Source organism: Scyliorhinus torazame, chromosome 17, assembly GCF_047496885.1.
Source record: "Scyliorhinus torazame isolate Kashiwa2021f chromosome 17, sScyTor2.1, whole genome shotgun sequence".
NCBI lineage: Eukaryota > Metazoa > Chordata > Chondrichthyes > Carcharhiniformes > Scyliorhinidae > Scyliorhinus > Scyliorhinus torazame.
Genome location: NC_092723.1, coordinates 100,176,000 through 100,195,940, shown reverse-complemented (window position 1 = coordinate 100,195,940; position 19,941 = coordinate 100,176,000). Strand labels below are relative to the sequence as shown.

General features: G+C 44.4%; 1 protein-coding gene across 2 annotated transcripts in view; it reads left to right on the top strand.

Annotated features, from left to right (window-relative positions):
• LOC140394017 (E3 ubiquitin-protein ligase MGRN1-like) overlaps positions 1 to 19,941 on the top strand; it is a 247,376-nt gene that overhangs the window by 9,435 nt on the left and 218,000 nt on the right. The gene's annotated exons all lie outside the window — the stretch shown is intronic.

Here is a 19,941-nt window from a genome sequence, read left to right as displayed (position 1 = left end):
TTCACTTGAGAAATTAAGGATTGAACAATATGTGCCAGATTTCCAGAACTCCGAAAGTTGACTCTGAGAAAGTGTGAGTAGTTTGAGGATTGCTGCTTATCCACATCAAGTTTGGGCACACAGTGAGTCATCATGTAACATATTTGAGACAAATGGTACCGAAGACCCATTTGAGACAATGGGGGAATTCAACGCTAGCAAAGAGGACTGATGTAATTTCAAGCAAAGTTACTCATTTGGCTGAAAGCAAATCAATTAAGAGATGTCGGTAAAGTAAATGTTTTTCCTACCATGATGCTTTTGAGGTGGTGTGAGATGTTTGCGAGATCCCAGTACTATGGACTATTCTGAAATGAATGTGATTCTGGACTCATTGTAGCTAAGAATGAGATTGCACTGAGAACCACAGACTGGATTCTGTTCTTGAATTAAATAAACTGTCTTCATCACGAGGTAAGGCGCAAACTTAGAAACCAACCTCAGAGATGCATTTGTAGGAGACCTAAGGAACAATAAAATCCAGGCCAAGCTTTTGAGCAAAGGTAATTAACGGACTCGGAAGGGTGGCTATAGAAATAGCAAAGATGCAAATTGAAAAGGAGTTATTTTGCTGAGCCGGTAGGGGAGGTCCACTGGTTTTCAGTGAATTCGAGGTCATGACAGTCAAGTTCACAGTCTGAATCAGAAATTTCAATAAGATGGTTGACATAGTAACCACCAACCATTTAAATTCCTCATTTCCACTCCAAAGTGCCAGGCCTTTTTTATTTGTTTGTTCATATGATGTGGGTGTTGTTGGCAAGGACTGCATTTATTGTCCATTCCTAACTCCTCTTGGTGATGGTGAACTGCAGAGCATGTGGCATAGATATACCCACAGTGCTGTTAGGAAGGGAGTTTCAGAATTTGGCTCCAGTGCCTGAAGGAATGGTGATATAGTTCCAACTCAGGATGGTGTGTGGCTTTCTGGGGAACTTTCAGGTGGTGGTGTTCCCATGTATCTGCCCTAGATGGTAGAGATTGCTGGTTTGGAAGGTGCTGTCAAAGAGCCTTGCTGCAGTAGTGGACAGAACTAACAATCTGATTGAAGGATTGTTGTTGAACAGCGCAGTCTGTTCCTGTTTGAGGAAGTACAAGTTAAAATAATGAATGCAGTTGAAATAATGAATGCAATGTCAAACCAGGTACAGAAGTAACCTAAAGTGAGGGAAAGAAAGATTGGAGTGAGAACGATAAAGAGATGAAGGGAAATAAATTTACATTCAAAAATATCCATCAAATTCTGAATGGGTCTTCACAGTTGTGAAAATTAATTTTCACTGCCAAAGAGCTTCCTTGATAGTGAGTTATCATGAAAAGGGCATTTCAACTGAAATGGTGAAGCCCTAAATTCCTGTGGCAAGTTTAGTCTGTATGATGTAAATACAAGAGCTTCACGCCTTTCAACACATCTGACAAATTTATTGAAGTTTTTGGAGATTGTAACGAGGAGATGTAGATGTAGCCAGTAGATGTAGTATAATGTAGTATACTTGGATATGCAAAAGGCATTCACAAATTTGCCACTCAGAAGATTAATACACAAGATGGAGTTAGGAGCAAAATATAACAAAACATGTGTTACGTTGACATCTTTGAACAGGAAGCCAGATGGCACAATGAATGGTGTTTTCACACCGCTTACTTGGTAGCAGTGTGTTTCAGACAGGAGCTTTCAGATTTTTGATGTTTGCTTGCACATGAATAACACTAAATGTTTGTTATTAGCCTCACCATTATTTCTACAGTAAATTCTTGGCAAACAACGAGAAATACCTCCGTGACAGCAGTCAGTTTACAGGTATCAACACTGGAAATACGCAGCGGGTCTGGCAGCATTTGTGGAGGGAGTTCTGAAAAAGAGTCCTAGTCAATTCAAACTCTATTTCTCTCTGCACAGTTGCTGCCAGACCCGAGTATTTTCAGCGCTTTCTGTTTTTATTTTAGATTTCCAGCATTGGCAGAATTTTGCTCCTAAAATAAGATACTTTATAATAATCATGAGCAAAATTTTGAGACTTTGCTGTACCAGAGCTGAAACCCCCAAAGCTTAAAATATTGTCTTCCCTAGCCATGACTGATCATAATGAACACTCCACTATTTATTCCCAAATAATTGGTTGAAGCAGTGGCTTGCAGTTCACATGATCTAAAAAAAACCTCTTGTTTTGAATTGTATTTTGGGTGAAGTGGTATGAAGTACATGGTCATATTGAAAAAGCTGTGCTTCATGGCAAAATGTTTTGTATGTTTATTGTTTTGTGTTTCTAAACCAGGAATAAAACTTGCAGGCTATTGACCTGAAAGATTAACTTTGTTTCCCTCCCCACAGATGCTGCTCGATCTACTGAGAACTTCCAGCATTTTCTGTTGTTGTTTCAGCTTACCGGCACCCACAGTATTTTAAAAACATAAGAACTAGAAGTAGACCATTCATCTTCTCCAGCATAAAATATGGTGATGGCTGATCTTCTGCCTGTCTCCACTTTCCCACCCACTCTCCATATCCTTTGATTCCCTGAGAGACCAAACGTGTGTCTGTCAGTCTCGGTGTTAAATATGTTCAACGATGGGGTAAAGAATTCCAAAGATTCACTGAGTGAAGAAACTTATTCTCATCTCAGTCTTAAATAAATTACCCTTTACCCCAAGACTCTGTCTGGAACATTGTAGAGCCCCTAGCCAGGGGAAACAAATTTTCAGTGTGTACCCTGTCAAACTACTTCAGAATATTGTATGTTTCAATGAGATCTTCTCCCATTCTTCTCAACTCCAGAGAATATAGGCCCAGTTTACACAGTGTCTCCTCATAGGACCACGCCCAGGCACCAATCTAGTGAGCATTTGCTGTACGGCTTCCAGTGCAAGTACATCTTTGCTTGAACATGGAGACCAAAACTACACACACTATTCCAGGTGTAATCTCACCAAAACCCTGTACAACTGTAGCAAGACTTCATTATTCTAACCACCTTGCAATAAAGGTCAACCATGCAATTTGCCTTCCTATTTGTTTACTGTCCCCGTAGGTGAACTGTGTGCTCTTTGTTCCACAAATCGCAAAAGCTTAGGATGCAGGTACAGGGAGCAATTAGGGAACCCAATAGAATGTTATTGCTTATTGCAAGGGAAATTGAATACAAATGGAGGTATGTTTTGCTTGAGTTGTGCAAGGTACTGGTGAGGCCACATCTGGGATAGTATGTAGTGTCGGCCTCCTTATTTAAGGAAAAATATAAATGCATTAGACACCCTCCAAAGAAGTTTATCAGACTAATACCAGAAATGGGCAGGTTGTCTGGTGAGTAAAGATTGGACAAGCTGGGCCTGTATCGACTCGAGTTTAGTAAAGTAAGGGCCGACTTGATTGAAACATGTAAGATCCCGAGGGGTGTTGACAGGGTGGATGTAGAGAGGATGTTTCCTCTTCTTGGGGAATCGAGAATTAGGGGGGGGGGGGGGGGGGGCACTGTTTAAAAATACAGGGTTGTTCATTTAAAATGGAGTTGGGGAAAATGCTTTTCTGAGGGTTGTAACTTTGGAACTCAGTTCGTCCGAAGGCAGTGGCAGCGGAGTCTTTGAATATTTGTCACGTAGAGGTAGATCGATTCTTGGTAAGCAAGGGGATGAAAGTTATTGGGGGTAGGCAGGATTGTGGAGTTGAGTTTGCAGTCCAATCAGTCATGATCTTAGTGAATGGCAGGGCAGGCTTGAGGGGATGAGTGGCCTACTCCTGCTAATTTGTATTTTGTACAATGACGTCCAAGTCTCTCTCAATCCAGATTTAGACGTTTCACACCCTTTGGGGAAATTTTGTTTTCTTACAATCAAAGTGAATGACCTCTCACTTCCCCACAATATATGCCATCTGCCACCTTGTTGCCCACTTAATCTGTCTCTATCTCTTTGTGTCCTCAGAGCTTACATTCCCACCCATCAGCAAACTTGGAAACATTACTCTCTGTCTCTTTGTCTGTTATTGTTAAAATTGCTGTATCCCACAAGCATCATACTGCCAATTTTAAAATGACACATTTAGCCCTACTCTCTGCTTCCTGTCTGTTAATCTATATTCTATCCATGTCAATAAATTACTCCCAATTCAATACACAAGGTGTATTGACCATTTGTGAGACAATTTATCAAATGCCTTTTGGAAAAACAAGCCCCTATCGATTCCCCTTTATTAACTCCTAAAATTAATTCTTAATTTGTCAGATGATTTCCCTTCACGGTAGCACAGGACAGCACGGTAGCATAGTGGTTAGCACAATTGCTTCACAGCTCCAGGGTCCCAGGTTCGATTCCCGGTCTGTGCGGAGTCTGCACTTCCTCACCGTGTGTGCGTGGGTTCCCTCCAGGTGCTTCGGTTTCCTTCCACAGTCCAAAGATGTGCAGATTAGGTGGATTGGCCATGCTAAATTGCCCTTAGTGTCCAAAAGGGTTGGGTGGGGTTACTGGGTTATTGGGATAGGGTGGAGGCATGGGCTTAAGTGGGGTGCTCTTTCCAAGGGCCGGTGCAGACTCGATGGGCTGAATCGCCTCCTTCTGCATTATAAATTCTATGATAGGATTTCAGTGTATTGTGCTTTTGTAAAACTTAGAGGTGGTATAGAATCATAGAATTTATGTCTCCTTTAAGAATGCCTGACATGCAAATGATTCTAATTTTTTCTGAAAAGTTATGTAATGCAACAAGGAATCATGGAACACATTGATAATATTTTCTAAAAAAGCTGATCGTTTTGGAAACAGCAATGTCACAGTCACCTGAGAAGAGGAGAACTAATTGCACCAAGTGATTTTCATTGACTACCTGCACAGTGCAATTGCATTTATGTATTTAAAACAAACAAAAAAAATCTAAATTTTCATGTGGAAAGTCTGCGACTTGATATTTTTAGAGCACATTCTTTTTTGCAGCAAGTGTAGCATTGATGTGAGCAGGGTATATCAAAACCTATCAGTATGCTGATTTAAGGAAAATGTTACCTTGTTTGATAATTCAAAACTTGGTTGTGCTTTTTTTGACAGGTTATATACCCCTGAAGTATTAAAGCCTAAAGTTTATTGTGAAGATGTTGTACTGGACTTCAATAAAAAGAGAGAATTATAATTACTTGTAACAACCATGATGTCACCGTGTAGGCCTTTAAATAATTTGATGCTTATTCTCATTCAGACTCACTATCTGTGTTGGCAATTTTTCCTCCTGATATCATCTTGTGAAGATAATATACTGATGGTCAAAAATAACATCCATGAAAACATTTTTATTTGGTCTGTATAATTACAGTGGTTAGATTTTACTGAACTCCTTTAAGTTTAGTCTTTTGCTTCAATATTAAAGAATATTGAAATTTTCAGCAAAATCTTCCTCTCTTCCCCCGCCCCCCACGGCAACACACGCACACACACATTCCTGCCTTTGCCTTTTTTTCCAACTTTCTCCAGTCCAACAAGATAGCATTCCTCCAACTTTGGCCTCTTGCTTGTCACTGGTATTTATTGCTCCATTATTAGCAACATATACTTTGGCCATAAACTCTGGAATTCCCTCTTCATCTCTCCTTCTTTAAGATGCTCCTTGAAAGTTTGCTCTGGGCGTTTGACCGTTTGTTGTGATGACTTCTTATCTGTGTCAAATTTTGTTTGGGAACACACCCGTGAAGTGTCCTGGGATGTTTAGTATTCTGAGGTTTTTTTTTGACTTGTAACTCTCAGGAAATTGCATGTTATAAAATTTAATAAAGCTGGTGTTGCTTAATAACTTACCTTAGTGGTTGCATCTGCTGAGGATTGGAACTGGTATCTGCAGTATGGTGCCATTTTGCAAAAGCCTTGCAATATTTAGCTCTTCCACAAGCACTCATACTGCGAGATTAAAGATTGAGTCATCAGAAATACATAGCTACTGTTATGAATGTTGGTAGTTATTGCAGACCTGATATTAAGATTTTTCAGTCCTGATTAATTCTGAATGGGATTATTATCAATGATGTCTGAAAGGGAGACTTGTCTTTATATAATGTCTTTCATAACCACTGGGCGTTTCAAGTGCTGAGAGCCAATAAAGTACTTTTGAAGTGCAATCGCTGTTGTAATGCAAAAAGCATGGCAGCCAATTTGTGCGCAGAAAACATCCACAAATAGCAATGTGATAATGACTAGATAATCTTTTAAAATGATGATTGAGGGATAAATATCCAGGACACTGGGAACAGCTGCCTTGCTTTTCTTCAAAATAATATCCTAAGATACTTTATGCCCACCTGAGAGGGGGCATAATACGTCTCATCTGAAATACAGCACCTTTAACAGTGAGTCAGCCTTGAATTTTCTTTTGTTCAAGCTATGGAGCAGGCGTGGAGCCCGCAACCTTCTGACACAAAGGTGAGGATGAGGGTGCTATGAACTGAGCCACAGCTGACATCTGCTCCCAGTTTTCTAAATCTCACCAGGTGCAAAATTAAAAGAATTTCCCTCTCCCCAAAAATACCTAGGGTGAACACTTTATACTGAATGCCAGACATTTGGTAAGGGAACAATCGGTTTAATTTCAGCTCTGAGCTGAAATTCTGTGTTTTTCTCCCCTTTTCTTCTGAATGGGGTGCTTCAAGTTTGGCAATAGTGTATTGATGTTGGAAGTCAACAAAATGATTCTTCCTGCAGTTTCTAAAACTTAAGCTTGGCTCACCTTTATACTACTTGATTTCCCTTTGTATTTAAAAAAAAAAAAAACCTTGATGTTTTCCAATACTGTGGGACATGAACAGGTCCTCTTTCCAGTAAGATCCCATGGGTAACATGTGGTGGTGAGCTTTCTATATCTCTACATCCCATCGAAAGGATGCTGAGGCCAATCATAGTATCCCTGTCATGGCTCTAAATGAGACCAACAAACACTGATTAATGGATCAGTCCCTGCGTACTATGAAGACAACTCTGAGAATATAGCTTTCGCATTACTGTGCTTTTTAATTTTAAACTAATGAATTTTAAAGATGGTTGATTTGTTTTTAGGGGGAAGAATGGGACTGATCTATTGTTAGTAGATTCCCAGTTGCTTGAATTGTGGCAGAGTATAGGTTATGATCTTGAGGAAGACTTTTAAAAAGAAATTCAAACCCTCAGAATAGCACCACACATTTTAAGGAAAACCCTTTACCGTCCAAGAGTTAAACAAAGCAAGTACTACTAACTTAACACCTATATTTCATAAAACTTATTATTTAAACCTAAAAATCTCAGCAGGACACTCAGTTCTACTGTTACCTTTCACCTAAGAGTTCCCCTATATTTTGCGGGTTTTCTAGGGTTCCTTCACTTCTCCTGGGATCAAACCAATGTGTGCCACAGCTCTCATGAATTCACTTTGATTCGCCTCCGTGTTCCTGCGATTCTTCGAGTTAGGAGATTTCTTGGGGTCCTTCCGCTGGCATCTGGTACATGACCCTCAAACTTTCCTTAAGCACCTCATGATGGTGGACACTGCAGATCAAGCATAGCCCTCACTGCATTCTTGTTCAATGACTCCAATCTCAGAGTCCAAATTCAGAAAACATCCTTTTCTTTTTGACCGTTTTGTTCCTGGTCTACAGCTTCTAGCAACTTATCTTTTGCTGCTTCCAGGACCCACCTGCCTGCTTCTGTGAGAAAACACATGATAAAAGCATATCATTGCAAATCTCATGGCAATTGGCACTTCTGAGAAGTCCCAGAGAGAGATTTCAACTCACTTTCTCTCATTCCCAGACATTCTATTTGTTCTGGAAAACCATGTGAATAACTTAAAACTACTTAAACTACTATGAAGACAACTGTAGACAACATGTCTCGATCAAGACACAGAAAGAGATCACAAATCATTTAATGGTTTCCTGCTTACATCTCTGACCTTTGAATTGCAATCACTTTAGGTTTGTGTACCAGCCTTTTAGCAGGCCTTTACCTTTATCTTACCGTAAAACTTTAATCTCCAAATGAAAAGGTATTCTCCCAAAACATATGAATCATGAAATCATGGTCATCAGTGTTTGAGATGCCGTTGATGATCATGGGGGTAAGATTAGTTCCGTGCCCTTTGGCAATTTTCGGCGTGCCGGAGTTTCCGGAGTTGCTGGATTGGAAGGGGGCCGATGTCGTGGCCTTTGCCTCTCTGATTGCACGGTGACTTGGATGGAGGTTGGCATGCCACCTCGGGCTTCGGCATGGTTGGGGGGATGTGGCAGAATTGCTGCAAATGATGAAAATTAAATTTTTTTCTCTTTTAAGGGTTGGGATCTTACATTCAAGATCGAGGCTGTTCATCTTTGTTTTCAAAGATCTGTTGTTGCCAGCAATTAAAAGGGGAGAAGGAAAAAAGAAGGGGCGAATGGGGGTTTGGTTTGGGAATAAAATTAGTTAGTTTATAAAGACATAAAATAGACAAACTGTAGTATGCTTGTGTGTTTTTTATGAGTGTGGAAACCTTTGTATTGTTTGGAATAAAATATATTTCAAAAATTCAGACATTTTTGCAATAAGATTTCATCTTCTCTACTTGCACTTTTTATAGAAGGTATTGATATCAAATCAATTATATATACATTATTGTGCTCTTAAAATAAGCAGTGTACAATGAGCAGCATGGTAGCACAGTTGCTTCACAGCGCCAGGGATCTGGGTACGATTCCTGGCTTTGATCACTGTGTGGAGTCTGCACGTTCTCCCCGTGTCTGCGTGGGTTTCCTCCGGGTGCTCCAGTTTCCTCTCGCAAGTCCCGAAGGATGTGCTTGTTACGTGAACCAAGGGCTGGTTTAGCACAGTGTGCTAAACAGCTGGCTTGTAATGCAGAACAAGGCCAGCAGCGCGGGTTCAATTCCCGTACCGGCCTCCCCGAACAGGCGCTGGAATGTGGCGACTAGGGACTTTTCACAGTAACTTCATTGAAGCCTACTTGTGACAATAAGCGATTTTCATTTTCAAGTGAATGACTTCAGGAGGGAATACGTTTGGAAAAGAAAGAAATACTCTAAATTGCAATATAAAATTGGTAGAACGTAAGATGGTTTGAAGTTAGGAGTGTTGCTGCTGAATGCATAAACTCGTGATAAACTTAAAAAATTTAGAGTACCCAATTATTTTTTTCCAATTAAGGGGCAATTTAACATGGCCTATCCACCTACCCTGCACATCTTTGGGTTGTGGGGCCGAAACCCACGCAAAAACGGGGAGAATGTGCAGTCGCCACACGGACGTGACCCAGAGCCGGGATTGAACCTGGGACCTCGGCACCGTGAGGCAGCAGTGCTAACCACTGTGCCACCTTGCTGCCCTGACTCTTGATAAACTTAATCTACAACTCTGCTGCCAGCATCCTAACCCACATAAAATCCTGATCACCTATTACTCTGAGCTATGTTGGCTCCTTGTCTGATGCTCCTCCTTGTTTTCAAATCCTTCCCTGCCCTCCCCCTCCCTATCTCTGAATCCTCATCCAGCTCTTTAATCCTCAATACTGGCTTTTTGCATAATCCCCATATTTAGCCAATCTTCCTTTGGCGGTTATGGCTTCCATTGCCTTGGTCCTCTCTGCTTCTCCTGGTGCTCCTTAAAATCTACCTTCTTGACAATGCTTTTGGGCACCTCCTAATGTCACCTTATTGATGCTATTTCAAATGTTTTTGACCACTCCTAGGAAACTCCTTGGGGCGTTTTAATACATTGAAGACACTAAATGTCAGCGAACAGCTTTTGTGGTAAAAATGGCATTGATTGGAAGATCCATTGCAGACTTTTTAGAGGTGTGATATAAAACCTGTACAGCAAAACCTTTGAACATTTTACCACTAATGTGTTGACTAGAGCTGAAATCCAAGTAATGATGTGTGGGTCATCTTGGTCTCCCTGGTAATGACAGTTTTGTTTTGTTAAGTGTAAAAAAAGGAGTCACCTGACATGCACAAAATCAGTTTGTTCCATTCTACTTATTGTTGCATTTTCTAGTTTAAAAAAAAAAAAGTTTTTATTAAGAATTTTGAAACAATATTTTCAACCATATAAACAAACCCCCACCCCCGTAACAAAGAAAAGAAATAAAGCTTGTGTGGCCAGACATGAACATGGCCAGCCAATACGATACATAACTTTGTACATAGTATTCTTCCATTCTTCCCGTACATGTCAGTTTCCGGATCATTCATGTATTTTCTTGCTCAAATGCCCCTCAGAGAACCCCCCCCCCCCTTCCTCCTCGCCCCCCCCCCCGGTTGCTGCTGCTGCTGTCCGACCCTCATCTAACGCTCCGCGAGATGGTCCAGGAACAGTTGCCACTGCCTGTAGAACCCCTGCACAGACCCCCTCAAGGCAAACTTTATCCTCTCCAACTTGATAAACCCAGCCATATCGTTTATCCAGGCCTCCACGGTGGGGGGCTTCGCCTCCTTCCACATTAGCAAGATCCTTCGCCGGGCTACTAGGGACGCAAAGGCCAATATGCCGGCCTCTTTCGCCTCCTGCACTCCCGGCTCGTCCACTACTCCAAATATTGCTAGCCCCCAGCTTGGCTTGACCCGGACTTTCACCGCCTTAGATACTGTTCCCGCAACTCCCCTCCAGAACCCCTCCAGTGCCGGGCATGACCAAAACATATGGACATGGTTCGCCGGATTTCCTGAGCACCTCCCACATCTGTCCTCCACCCCAAAGAACCTACTCAGCCTCGCCCCCGTCATATGCGCTCTATGAACCACCTTAAATTGTATCAGGCTAAGCCTGGCACACGAGGAAGAGGAATTAACCCTACTTAGGGCATCAGCCCACAGCCCCTCCTCAAGCTCCTCCCCCAACTCTTCTTCCCTTCAGCTCCTCTACCAAAGCCTCCCCCTCTTCTTTCATCTCCTGGTATATCGCCGACATCTTGCCCTCCACGACCCATACTCCCGAAATCACCCTCTCTTGAATCCCCTGTGCCGGGAGTAGCAGAAATTCCCTCACCTGTCGCCTCACAAACGCCCTCACTTGCATGTATCTGAAGGCGTTTCCCGGGAGTAGCCCAAATTTCTCCTCCAGCGCCCTTAAGCTCGCAAACGTCCCGTCAATGAACAGGTTCCCCATTCTTCTGATCCCTGCTCGATGCCAGCTCTGAAACCCGCCGTCCATCTTTCCTGGGACAAACCGATGGTTATCTCTAATCGGGGACCATACCGAGGCTCCCGTTGCACCCCTGTGCTGTCTCCACTGCCCCCAGATCTTTACCGTTGCCGCCACCACCGGGCTCGTGGTGTACCTTGTAGGCGAGAGTTGTAGCTGTGCCGTCACCAGCGCCCCCAGGCTCGTTCTTTTGCAGGACGCCATCTCCAGCCTCTTCCATGCTGCCCCCTCTCCCTCCATCACCCATTTACGGATCATTGCCACATTGGCTGCCCAATAGTAACCACCCAAATTCAGCAGCGCCAGCCCTCCTCTGTCCCTGCTACGCTCCAAGAACCCCCTCCTTACCCTCGGTGTCTTACTCGCCCAAACAAATCCCATAATGCTCCTACTTACCCTCTTAAAGAAGACCTTAGTAATCACATTTGGGAGGCATTGGAATACAAAAAGAAACCTCGGGAGGACCACCATTTTAACCGACTACCCTACCCGCCAGCGAGAGTGTCAGCATGTCCCACCTTTTAAAGTCCTCCTCCATCTGTTCCACCAGCCACGTCAAATTAAGTTTGTGCAGTGTCCCCCAGCTCCTAGCTACCTGAATCCCCAAGTATCGAAAGCTCACTTCCGCCCTCTTCCCTGGTCTCGCGGGTGGATCACAAAGAGCTCGCTTTTTCCCATATTGAGCTTATAGCCCGAAAAATCTCCAAAGTCCCGTAGGATCTGCATTACCTCAACCATCACCTCGACTGGATCCGCCACGTACAGCAACAGGTATTCTGCGTACAGCGACACTCGATGTTCCTCTCCCCCTCGAACCACCCCCTTCCATTTCCCCAACTGCCTTAACGCCATGGCCAAAGGTTCAATTGCTAATGCAAACAGCAGAGGGGACAGGGGGCACCCCTGCCTCGTCCCTCGATACAACCGGAAATACTCCGTCCTTCGCTGGTTCGTGACCACACTTGCCACCGGGGCTTTATACAGGAGCTTAACCCAACTGATAAACCCTTCCCCGAACCCAAACCTCCTCAACACTTCCCAGAGATACTCCCACTCTACCCGATCAAAGGCCTTCTCCACATCCATGGCTGTCACTATCTCCGCTTTTCCCTCCGCCGATGGCATCATTATCACATTTAGGAGCCTTCGCACATTAGTATTTAACTGTCTACCCTTTATGAATCCTGTCTGGTCCTCGTGAATCACCCCCGGGACACAGTCCTCAATCCTCGTGGCCAACATTTTTGCCAGCAACTTAGCATCCACGTTAAGCAGCGAGATCGGTCTATACGACCCACATTGCAGTGGGTCCTTATCCCGCTTCAAGATCAAAGAGATCGTCGCCTCCGACATTGTCGGGGGCAGGGTCCCCCCTCCCTTGCTTCATTGAAGGCCCTTACAAGCAACGGGGTTAACAGGTCTACATACTTCCTATAAAACTCCACCGGGAACCCATCCGGCCCTGGGGCCTTCCCTGCCTGAATGCACCCCAGTCCTTTAACCAGCTCCTCCACCCCAATTGGCACCCCCAAACCAACCACCTCATGCTCCTCCACCCTTGGGAACCTCAATTGGTCCAGAAATCGCCACATCCCCTCTTTTCCCCCTGGGGGTTGGGACCTATACAGCTCCTCGTAAAAGGCCTTAAAAGCCTCATTCACTTTCCCCGCACTCCGCACCGTGGTTCCCCTCCCATCTTTGACTCCGCCTATTTCCCTCGCTGCTGTCCTCTTACGGAGCTGATGTGCCAGCATCCGACTCGCCTTCTCTCCATATTCATATGTCGCCCCCTGTGCCTTCCTCCACTGTGCCTCTGCCTTCCCAGTGGTCAACAGGTCGAACTCCGTCTGGAGACTTCGTCTCTCCCTAAGTAGTCCTTTATCAGGAGCCTCTACATCGCTCCGATCCACCCTTAAAATCTCCCCTACTAACCTCTCCCTTTCCCTGCCCTCCCTCTTCGCCCTATGAGCCCTGATGGAGATTAACTCTCCCCTAACCACCGCCTTCAGCGCCTCCCATACTACCACCTGCACCTCCCCGTTGTCGTTGGCCTCCAGATACCTTTCGATACACCCCCGCACCCTCCCGCACACTTCCTCGTCTGCCAGCAGTCCCACATCCAGCCTCCACAACTGTCATTGGTCCCTCTCCTCATCCAGCTCTAGCTCCACCCAATGCGGGGCATGGTCTGAAATGGCTATGGCCGAATATTCCATTCCCTCTACTTTCGGGATCAGTGCCCTGCCCATAACAAAATAATCTATCCGGGAGTAGGCCTTATGAACGTGGGAGAAAAAAGAAAATTCTCTGGCCAAAGGCCTGGCAAATCTCCACGGATCTACGCCCCCCATCTGGTCCATAAACCCCCTAAGCACCTTGGCCGCAGCTGGCCTCTTCCCCATCCTAGATCTGGAGCGATCTAATGCTGGGTCTAGCACCGTGTTAAAATCCTCACCCATTATCAGGCTCCCTACTTCCAGGTCTGGGATATGCCCCAACATCCGTTTCATGAATCCAGCATTGTCCCAGTTCGGGGCGTATACATTTACCAATCCCCTGCAACCTACCACTCACCATCACGTATCGGCCTCCCTTGTCCGCTACTATGTTCTTGGCCTCGAACGACACCCGCTTTCCCACTAGTATTGCCACCCCTCTATTCTTCGCATCCAGTCCCGAATGGAACACCTGTCCTACCCAACCCTTCCTTAACCTGACCTGATCTGCCACCTTCAGATGTGTCTCCTGAAGCATGGCCACATGAAGTCTGCCTTCAGTCCCTTTAGGTGCACGTACACTCGGGCCCTCTTAACTGGCCCATTTAGGCCTCTCACATTCCACGTGATCAGCCGGATTGGGGGGTTCCCCCCCACCCGCCGACTAGCCATCTCCTACTTAGGCCAGTCCCGTGCCCTCTCCTCCTGCACCCTCCAGTTCCCCAGGCGGGGAACCCCCGTCCCGACCACCTCTTCCATTTTCAGTTCCCCCTCGGACAGTGCATATTGCTTCCGTGAGTCAGCTGACCTCTGCTGACCCCCGGCTTCCCCCGCCTCCCCGTTGATCTCCCCCGTGTGGGAGTCTCTCCTCCTTACCTTCCTCCATCCCCCCCCCCCACCTTTTTGTGCACGGGAAAAAACCCGCGCTTTCCTGAACCAGAGCTGTGTCGAGGCTCCTTTTGCGGCCATTATCCCAGTTCCCTCATCCCCGAGTTTCACCTCCCTCCAGCACCGACGCCCACATTCTCCATCATTATGATCTCGTCTACAGAAAAGAAAAAAGGACTTTTAGGAATTTTAACCAGAGCTCTACTCACATCCCCATCCATCGCCCCACCCATGAAGTGTTCTTTGCCCCTATTTACAGCCCCCATTTACAACCAACATCTCCCCCCCCACAGCCACATCCCCTCGGTTCGAGTCCAGTTTTTCCGTCTGGATAAAGGTCCAAGCCTCTTGCGTTTCAAAATAATGGTGTCGGTCCTGATAGGTGACCCACAGTTGCGCAGGCTGCAACATGCCGAACCTGACTCTTTTTTTATGCAGCACCGCCTTGGCCCGATTGAATCCAGCTCTCCTCCTTGCCACCTCCGCGCTCCAGTCCTGGTAGACGCGGATCACCGCATTCTCCCATCTACTGCTCCGCACCTTCTTGGCCTATCTCAGCACACTTTCTTTATCCATGAAGCGATGGAACCTTGCCACTATCGCCCTTGGCGGCTCATCAGCCTTGGGTCTCCTCGCCAGGACCCGGTGAGCACCCTCCAACTCCAAGGGGGTCGGAGGGGCCTCCATTCCCATCAGCGAATGGAGCATCGTACTCACATACGCCCCGGCGTCAGCTCCCTCCACTCCTTCGGGAAGACCCTGAATCCGGAGGTTTTTCCTCCTCGACCTGTTCTCCAGGACCTCGATTCTCTTGGCCCACCTCCTGTGCTCCGCCTCGTGCGCCTCCATTTTTACCGCCAGGCCCAGGATCTCGTCCTCGTTCTCATTCGTTTTATCCCTCACCTCACGAAGCTCCACTGCCTGGGCCTTCTGGGTCTCCTTCAGCCCCTCGATCGCCAACAGCATTGGCGCCAGCACCTCCTTTTTAAGCTCCTCCACACAGCGCTTAAGAAACTCCTGCTGGTCCGGCCCCCCTGCTGCTCGATCTCCGCCCTCCGCCATCTTGCTTTTCCCCCTCGATTTTGCCGCTGCTCCAGAGCCTCTTTTCTTGCCGCTCCACCGCTGATCTCGGCCATATATCTCAAGGGGGGACCTTACTGCACCTTCCCACGCGGGATCCGATCAAAAAAGCTCCGTTGGGGCTCCTCTAGTAAGCCCGAAAGTCCGTTGTCGCGGGAGCTGCCGAAACGTGCGGCTTAGCTCTGCATCGCCGCAACCGGAAGTCCCATTTTCTAGTTTTTTAACAAGTCGCTACGTATCAAAAGAAATATCTAGCACCTGGTTAATATAGTTCAGTATTTTATTCCCCATAAAGATATTTAACCATTTGCTGTAAGAAACATTTTAAGTGGCTGAAGTCGAAGAAAATGACGACTTTCAATTATGGTGTCCTCTTCCCCCCCCCCCCCCCCCCCCCCCCCCCCTCCCGCCCCACTCTTGCACACTACTATACTGAGCTGGTGAATGCAGCTCATAACAGATCTTTAATTAAAAGCACATGGAAATAGTGAATTGGATTTGAAATCCCGATGGCATTTACAAAAGAGATTATGATTGTTTACTGGCAATATTTCAAGTTTTCAACAGCTCGTTCATTGAATTGCAAAATGCGAAAAGCCCTCTGGTAAAACATGATAAATGCTGAATCAATGATGCACCATCAAAATCCATTGGTTTTCAACGTGGTAAATTTGGATTAAATTGATGTTTTAACCATTTAAATTCCGAAGATTTTTGAATGGGTTTCACAGAAGCGCACATCAGCGGGATGCTGCCTACTATTAAATAGAGTTACAGAGCAGCACGGTGGCGCAGTGGTGAGCATTGCTGCCTCACGGCACCGAGGCCCCAGGTTCGATCCCGGCTCTGGGTCACTGTCCGTGTGGAGTTTGCACATTCTCGCCGTGTTTGCGTGGGTTTCGCCTCCACAACCCAAAAGATGTGCAGGGTAGGTGGATTGCCCATGCTAAAATTGCCTCTTAATTGGAAAAAATGTATTGGGTACTCTAAATTTTTAAGAAAAAGAAAAATAGAGTTATAAATATATCTGTGAACAGAAATTCGTACCTCCTATTTCAGTCAACAGGTTTGATTTATTTCTGTAAATATTAAAAATCCCAAATTGATGAAGGATGAAGTTGACTACTCAAAAGTAAACCGTGTAGAAATGTTTTTAAATTAGTATTCCGTAAAAGAAATACCTTGCAGCAAGGGCAAAAATGCAGAAACGAGACCGTGGGTTCCCTGGTGGGCCCCTTAATGGTTACGTTTGAAAAGCTGTGATTATGGATGAGGGTTACTGCGGTCCTGATGTATGATTTTTTTCCCCTTGAATTAATTGTACAGTAGTGCTTGGCTGAAATATTATAATCTATATTTCACATCCGTTTATTGCAGTATGCAGTATTGCAGCATGTAGCTGGTTTAACTCAGTTGGCTGGACACTGATTCTTGGTCCAGAGCATGGCCAGCAGCACAGATTCAATTCCCGTACTGGCTGAGGTTATTTATGAAGGCCCGCCTTGCTAACCTTGCTCCTCGCCTGAGGTGTGGTGGTCCTCAGGCTAAATCACCACCAGTCAGCTCTTGCCCTCAAAGAGGAAAGCAACCTGTGGTCACCTGGGACTATGGCGACTTTATTTTCTTTACTTTATTGCAATAATCTGGTCATGATCTCTCACTCTATTCAAGCACACAGACCAATATATAATTGATACTTGCGTTAATCAAATTGAACTGGAAATATGTTTTCCATTCACAGTAATTTTATGAAGTATCAATATATGTATTATATTGGTAGCTAAGCAGATATAGTGTGGATATGTTATGTGCATTTTATGGTACAGGAAGAAGCCATTATCTAGCTGACAGTTATCCAACCTAATTCCACTTTCAAGCTTCTAGTCTGTAGGTTTCAGCACTTCAAAGTACACATCCAAGCTTTTGTTTTAAATGTGATGATGGTTTCTGTCCTTCCTATCCTTTTCAGGCAGTGTTCAATGGTCTTATTACGACACCCGGGGATCCCTGCTGTGCACTTTTTATCCAGTCTGAAACACAGCTATTCACCACTATAATAATAAAAGCAAAATTCTATAGATGCTGGAAATTTCTGACGAGTCGCATTCAACTCAACTGTTAACTCTGCCTCTCTCCACAAATGCTGCTTGATCTGCTGGGTATTTTCAACACTTTGTTTTCACCACTGTTCACTGCTACTTGCTGTTTCCTGTCTTTCAGACAACTTTGTACCCGTGCTTCCGCTGTCCCTTTTATTCCATGCACTTCAACTTTGCTGGAATGCCGATAATATGGAACTTCATCAAACATCTTTTTCATGTTCATGTATATATATGGTAACTGTTACCTCATCAAAAAAACTCAGCTCAAGTTAGTTGAACATGATTTGTCTTTGACAACCCTTTCCTTAATGTATCCACATTTGTCCAATTTAATAGTTTTGTTTTCCCTGGATTATCATTTCTAAAAGCTTTCCCATCACCCAAGCTAAACTGACTGGCCTGTAGTTGCTAGGTTTTTCATGGCACTCTTTTGTGAGCAAGGGTGTAACATTTGTGGTTCTCCAGTCCTTTGGAACGACCCCTGTATCTCCTTACCATGATGAGTGGAAAGTCTTAGTTTAAAGGCTGGAGTTTTGCTTCAGTTTGCAAAAATGTGGCAGCTGTTGTTTGTGTTCGGCAGATGCTTTCAAATCTGTGCAGTAATGTGTAAAATGTTTACAATCAATTCCCAGCGTTACTGGAACTTCCCTGAAACTGCCAGTTATTTTCCATGACAAGAATGTTATTTTGTGTGTTTAAATAACAATGGAGAACGATGGTCGTTTTTGTTGTGGAATTTCTCCCACCCTCCCACCTACCCAAAGCTTTGGTCCGACTGTAACTTGTTTATATAACCTTATGTTGCTTTTAGCTGCAGCATTGATACTGTTGCTTCAATACCTTTATGCTGCTCAGTGACAAATTGCAGAATGAAATGGACATAAGCACATCTTTGAATGTTTTGCTGGTTGAAGAGCCATCTGGCAGAGATAGTCTAACATGCGTAGCATTTTTCTGGATGTGAAAGAGCAGCCAAAGTGAAGCAAGCCCAAAATGTGACTTACAAAAATTGAAGCCAGCTCTGGCCATTGTGCTGCCATTCAGTGATTGACAAGAACTGAGTGTACTGCCAGCTGTTTGGACTTATTAAAAATCTCTTTGGAGGTCAAAAACTAATGTATATTATACTGTGCATGTGTGGAACTCTGTCTACAAATTCTCAGTGATGTAACCGAGTCGTGTAATTGATGCTGCTGTTCATAGGATTTATTTCCTGATTATTCATACCGTTGAGACATTTAATTTTATTTCATTTTCTCCTTCCTCCTCAGTGTAGAGCTCAACAGTCCAAGAGAAATCTTATCCTATGATTTGACCAACATGTTTTGTATTACCTTCAGTTCCATCCCAGACCACAAATTATTATTTTTTATAATACTCTGCAGCCATTGGGTATCAGTTTTAATTTGTAGATTCAATGTCTGCAGAACCGAGAAGTTTTGCTATGAGAAAACCTGACAAAATTTAAAAAAAACTTTTTTAAGAGTACCCCATTATTTTTTCTTTTCCAATTAAGGGGCAATTTAACGTGGCCAATCCACCTAACCACATCTTTGGGTTGTGGAGGGTGAAACCCACGCAGGCATGGGGAGAATGTGCAAACTCCACACAGACAGTGACCCAGGGCCGGGATTCGAACCCGGGTCGCAGTGCTTTCCACTGCGCCATATGCCGCCCAAAACCTGACAAAAAGTACGGATTTATTTCACTCCAGGTCAATTACAAGACTGTTCAGTCGTTATATATTATTATGATGATGAGGTGAACAGTTAAAAAAAAAAAAATCCCAAATCCTCTATCTAAGTTCAGTGATTTGTCATAAATTTGGCATTGGTGCGGGGACTTTTGTTTAATTACCTCAACGGGAAGTCACAGTAGAGAATGTGCCGAGCAATACTGACACTCATCGTTCCACTATTGTAATTAATGGATTAGATATGTGGAGGAGGGTGACAGATGAATATTCCTCTCATGTATTGAGCTACTGCAAATTCAAGACCAGTTATCAAATCTGAATTAACAACGATACTAGTAAATTAAAAAATATGATACAGTTTATTTACTTGGCTACTTAAATATATTTTATATACAGTATGTATTGAATTTGGAGATGTGCAATCTGCTGGTGTTTTAACAACATAATATCACAATTTAATAGTGCCTTCCTGTATTTAAGACCTGCACAGCAACTTCTTAACATTTCTCGGAAATGTTAAGCAGAGAAATGGGGTATTAATCAAATTTGCAAGGCAAAGCACTCCTAATTATTGGCTTCCATAACCCATTAAAAAAGTTAAACTGTGAACTGTGACTTGGAAAATGTCATACATTGGCGACTGACTGCTGCACGTGGGCATTTGTTGGCTGAGGGCAAAGTTGGGCTCTCAAACGCTGGATAAGGTCTCGATACAGAGTGGAGGATATATTTGGGATGTTTGTGGGAAGGGACGCCGTGGGTGTTGAAGGAGGCAAAACATGTTTTT